Source organism: Argentina silus (assembly GCF_951799395.1).
Source record: "Argentina silus genome assembly, chromosome: Y".
Taxonomy (NCBI): Eukaryota; Metazoa; Chordata; class Actinopteri; order Argentiniformes; family Argentinidae; genus Argentina; species Argentina silus.
Window position 1 is genome coordinate 52,109,457 of NC_139654.1, and position 6,293 is coordinate 52,115,749.

A 6,293-nucleotide genomic window follows, 5' to 3' on the forward strand; every position below is an offset into this window, starting at 1 on the left:
GGACGAGCCCTTTGACAAAACCTTTCACCAGCTGGGTCCACCAAATGGAAGTGCTTTGGCTCAATGGTTCAACAGATGTTGCACCAGGTAGCAGCAAAATAGTCAAAAACGCTTTCTTCACTTCCTGGCTTTAAGGATCCGGTGGGAAGGGCTACCTGGTCAACATGAGCGGTTAAGGCGATGGACTGCTAATCCATTGTGTTCTGCACGCGTGGGGTCGAATCCCATCCTTGTCGCACAGCCTTGCTTCTTCTTCTGCTTGGACGACCGTGGGCATGGAAACAGAGGAGGTGGAGAAACGATGCAAAGCATGCGGAACTTCCTTCGAGGACCACATTCAGACGGGACATCATCCAACAGCTTCTTTGAGCACAGAGATTGCTTCAACATCGAAGGCAGAGGCGAGGTTCGAACAAACGCTTTTATTGAGACTGCAGTGTTCGTCCAGCGCCTTTGGATACGCAGGCATGGGCCCATCGGGAAAAGGACACCTAATTTGCATTGGCCAGGAATCGAACCCAGGTCAACTGCTTAGAAGGCAGCTATGCTCACCACTATACCACCAATGCACTTGTGAGACCAGGCGGGACCGCAACAATGATATGACCATTCACAACCACCACATTCACATGCCCTCCTGGACTCACCATTTGAACATTTTGCAAGGTCTATGTTGTCACTTTTATTTCATGGGCTGGATTAATAAAAAAAGGGAGGGGGGGGGGCGAGAAAAGTCTTACAATGCACACACAAAATCAGAATCAGAATCAGAATCAGAATTATTTTATTTGGCCAAGTATATTTGCACATACAGGAAATTGACTTGGTGAGGTTGGTGCATGGACATAAAAAAACGTAAATATTGACAAGAAATAGCAAATATTGACAAGAAATGTACAAAATAGCAAAGTATTAACAAAATAGCAATAACAAATTTACAAATTTACAAAAAAGAGCAGCAGAACAATACGTCTCGTAGGCTGCGTGAGACTAAATGTCAATGAGGCTAGAGGCTGTGAAATGGTTGTGGGACATGTACACTATAAATTAAAATAATTTTAAATAATTATAAATTACACTGTCAGTGCATTGTTTGTGTGAAAGGGTAGGGGGGGGACTGTTCAGGTGGCGTGAGGTTTTAGTCTTGATTGACCGGAACCTTTTGCCGGATGGAAGTCTCTGGAAAACCCTAAATTAAATAGATGGATGGATGGATGGATGGATGGATGGATGGATGGGTAGGTAGATAAACAGACAGACAGACAGACAGACAGACAGACAGACAGACAGACAGACAGACAGACAGACAGATAGATAGATAGAGTTTGTGGATACAGGTGAAAGTTGGATTGTCAAGATTGAAAGATGAAAGGAGTAGTACCCAAAAACGGTTGTATGAGTCGCCACATGTGTACATTCAGTTCAAAAATAGTTGTTTTTCTTTCCTTTTTCTTTTTTTCTTTTACAAAAGTGTTTTGACAGTTTGTTTTGATTCTCTGACGGTGATGGTTATGCATCTGGTCCATAGTAAAGACAAAAGTCTTTTCAAGCTCGAGACACGGACCGGAGGCTGCTTGTTAAGGAAGACTTTTGAATATGATTTCACAGAAGCCATGTTACAAAGATGCAACTTCCATTACACAAATACATGTGTAACAACACACCTTGATTTGAGAAAGCAACATTGCTTGTTTTTCTTTTGTTCTGTTTAAATATGTAGTTATGCATCTAGTGGCGAAAAGTAGGCATTTCTTCACGAGAGTCTCCTTCCCTCTTCCCTCTGCCCACATCTGGTTAACCTGCAGACCAACTTCTGATTACTTCCCTGATGACTGTATTCACATGGTGACGGAACTCAGAGGGTTTAGTGACTCACAGAAAGAGGAGTTCTAGCCACCTAGCCGACAGAGTCATCGCCCATGTGAAGTCATGTGGTAGTCTGTACATCACGTGTCAGATATCTTCAATTTGTTCAACTCGGGCCTCTGGGACACAGGGATGAAGGAGCTCTCTTTAGGACTAGGGACCAAACAGTGCAGACTGGAGAGATTGACCCTGACAGGTTGTGGAGTGACAAAGACAGGCTGTGAATATCTTGCTCAAGCTCTTGACAAAAACCTCCATCTGAAAGAGCTGGATCTAAGCTCGAATGAACTAGAAGATTCCTTAAATGGAGTGTCCTTAATTACTCATGGACTGGGATATCTCCAGGAAAGACTAAATACTCTAAAATAAGTCAACCTTTCATCGGACAGTAATCACTTATGCTAACCACTGAGATTCAAGGTCGGGGACGAGTCCTGTGCTACTCTGGCTAGATCTCTGATAAAGTTTAGCAGTTGTGACTTGTGCACTGAACTGGATTTAAGCATTAATAACCAACGAGACCAAGGTGTCAATCAACTCATTGGTACACTGATGCAAGTTGACCGAGCAAGTGTGGCGTGAGTATTAAATTCACCCTGTAATTGAGTGTTTCACATATAAAATGAAGTTAAAGCTTCCAGTCTGTATATTTGAGCTTTAAAATAGTGCCCAATGGCCATGATATATCGGTAGCAATCAAGGAATGATATCACGTGATAAAAAACATTCAGTGAAGAGCACTGTTTTGGTTCACACAAAGAGCTTTATAAAATCTGGTGTGAAGGTTGAGTACTGGTGTTGTTTGTTTACAAGGATATGCACATTATGCCGCTATATATGTACATATTCAAATTCTCAGTAATATATTCATGTTGCATGGATTTGGTTTCTGCTCTGTAATGTGTAAACATAAGAGGAAAACAAATAATGTCTCCCCTTTTATTCTAGTCTTACAAACTGTGGAATCACTGAGGAAGGCTGTGCTGCTCTGGCTTTTACACTGAATGCAAACCTCTGTATCTCGGAATGCCTGAGAGCTAGATCTGAGCAGGAATCACCTAACAGACTCAGGAGTCAACCAGCTCGCTGCAGCACTGAAGAATCCATCCTGTCTAATAGATACACGCAGGTGAAAACAAGAACCAGTACTCCCATATCAGAAAAATGTGTACTGTATAACTTTACATGCAACATTGTATTAATATGCTTTTCATGGGCAATTTGCGTCAAGGGGAATGGTCTTCATTCAATTTGAACATCCAATGACTGTGTGTATTATTTACAATTAGTCATTAACAAATGCAATTTTGATCCAGAAAAAGCTCTTTCTAAAATGCCATGTCCTACTCGGTTTGCATATAAAAATGTTATTATTACCAGGAGTGTTCAAGGGGACTGGACTCAATTTCCTAACCCTGCTCCTTTTATAAAGCTACAGAAGTTTTACATTTCTTACAACAGGCAAGGAAGTGATGATGAAGAAGAGGTGACGTCAGTTATTATTGTTTTGAATAATAACTGTTTATTTGCTTTCTACTTTATTTCATTTAGGTCTGTAAGAGTCAAATAACACGTGGGGAGAGTACAGTGTACAGTCTCCCATTCCAGTTTTAACACTGAATACATGCAGTAATGAAAACTACAAACCCTTCACTCCTCTCTCCCAAACATATTTACTTTATTACACTATCAAACACAATGTTGACTTGCATTACAACCCACAGTGTTCAACATTTAAACTCCTTTCCAGTTTTGAAATCACTTTGCTCAACAACAATATTCACATTTCTTTGAGAAAGTCGACTGCCATTGCCATACTGTAGTTATAGTTTTCTCAAAACCATTGTTAAAATCACACTAAAATAAACATCATACTGAAGTGTTGTAAAGTATTCTGAATTTGTTCTGCTCAGCACTATTTGCTGAATCAAATTGGTGCCTTAATATTACCAGAAACATAAAGACCTGTTAACCCCACACAGTTAATGACGACAGAGCTTTTATATTGTTTTGAATTATAACTGTTTATTTCAATGTAGCATTTGTTACAGTCCACTGAATTTTCTGCAAATCTCTAAAAAGCGTATAGGAAAGGAAAAGACACTCGCAATAATACACATATTTTCCATCGATGTTTAAACACAACTCACTGCAAAACAATTGGGTCATTAACAAATGCTATTTTGGTCCAGAAAAAGCTCTTTCTAAAATGCTGTGTTTCAATATATAAATGTTGTTACTATCAGGGGTGTTCAAGGGGACTGAACTCAATTTCCTAACCCTGCTCCTTTTATAAAGCTACAAAAGTTTTTGAGTCCAGTGTAACACTTACCTCGAGTTGTAGATAAGTATGCTATGTTAGGACCAGTGACTAGGCTCGTAGGGAGCAGTAGTAGTTAAAACAGTAATAATAGCAAAATAATAATCAGACACACCACAGACCATCAAGTAAGTTTTAAATGCCGGCTTGTTTATACACATTTGTAGAAAAAGTTAGAAGTAGAAAATTGGTACCATAAGACAGTTTACATTACACATACATTGAATACTGAAAACAATTGCATCTAAATGCAAATGAGTCAATAATAAACCTCTTCTTTAAGGAATATCAAGAAAAACAAAGTCTCTCAGTTCAAGAAAATATTTCTAAAGTGAAGTCTCGGTTAAAGTTTCTTTTAAAGTTCTATTTGGTTTCTAATTTCAATAGTTAACTATTTTAAGTTCAATGGCTATCTTACTTTTCCATAAGATTATTCTATCTAAGTATCATTAAGATCTTTTAAATCTTCATTAAATCAATATTTTCACTAGGCCTATTTAGAATCAAGTATCAAGTATTAATCTCCTATTTTAGCAATATAAACCAGTGAGCTACTATGTTTAGCGAGTTCAGAACAAAATCAAAATCAGTTTGGCATTAGCATGAAACCAGTAGGATAACAATAATACCATCAAACATCAATTAAAACATTCACCATTCAACATTAACATCAAGGCTATGAACGTATAGTGAATAACTATCAAGTATCAAGTTAAATGCTAATCAATCTTTTCAGGCAACAATGCAATTCAATCATAGACCGTATACAACGGTCAACGAATTCAACCTTGCTAGCAACCAGGCGAAACAGTCCTGCGAATGCCACGTGCGAACTTAGTTTTCATTGAGTCCACGCTTACCGCAAATTAAAGTCCAAACGAATCCTCTTGCAACGAAATAACGAAGGCTTTACACAGTCCTACCGCAAATCCGATGAGTCCTTGTTCTTCTCCAGAATGTAGATGAATCTTGTGGATGCAATGTGATGATGATCCGATGGTTCTTCTAAAAAATGTAGGAGGCTCGCCAGCGGGAGCGTGGCTCCGGATAATACACGGTTTTACTCTCTTATATAATGTCTAAATAAACCACAGTCTACCTTTGCAGACAGAATACAACATAAAACACTTTCAAATCAAAGAAAATAAACGTTTTCACTCGGTTTTGCTGTTATTTTGCTCACTGGTTAGTTCCACTAGCTTTCGCTCAACTTGCTTCGTCTCTGACTAGCATTCTCAATGAAAAAGGAAGTTGCAACCAGCCATTCTGATTGGCTGACTAGTTTAAGTGACAAAACTTCCTGTAAAAATCTATATTGAAACGAATTATTTTTAATCCTATTTATTAGACTAAATCATGGACTTTTATTTCTAATGTCAGAATATTTATTCAGAAATATTTTTACTGTTATTTATTCAAGTATCTGTTTATGGCTATTTTAACCTAGGTTACACCCTCCCCTCTTGAATCTATGCAAGTCCCTTTGCATATTTTAATGGTTTCCTTAAACTATTCTTGGTTTGGATAATGGTGTAAAACTAGGCTCTAAAAGAGATTTAGTGATAGCTGTACTCAAACTCTGAAATAGTGTTTGTACAATAGTCACTAAGGGATTCCCTAACTCATTATATGTCAGTCGTCTTGTCGGTTCTCTTTGTCTTGAGGATCTTCTTGCTGAATTCTGAATCTCATTTCCATCCTCTTCATCAATCTCAGTTTCGTCTTGATGTGTGGCCTCACCATTTTCTACAGGTTCTGACTCACTACATCCTTCTGTATCTGTTTTGTTGGAAGTTTCAGGTAAGTATTCAGCATCAATTGTTTCGGTTTCAGGTTCTGTTCTTTCCACAGGTGGGTCTGCTGATTGTCCCGGCAAGTTTTCTTTTTCAGGTTGGTCACTTGTGGTGACGGATTCCATGTCAGGTAAGTGTTCCGTGTCAGGTACGGATGGGCTTCCAGATGAGGCCTCACCGGATTCCTCTGGAGCGCTGTTGGAGACTGCTGCAGTGCCCGTACAGGTAGGCTCAACAGAAGAACTGGGCTGCTCTCTGGAAGGCACATTCCTAGTGTACTCCCGAGTGAATCTTATGGGTTCTGAGACTGGATC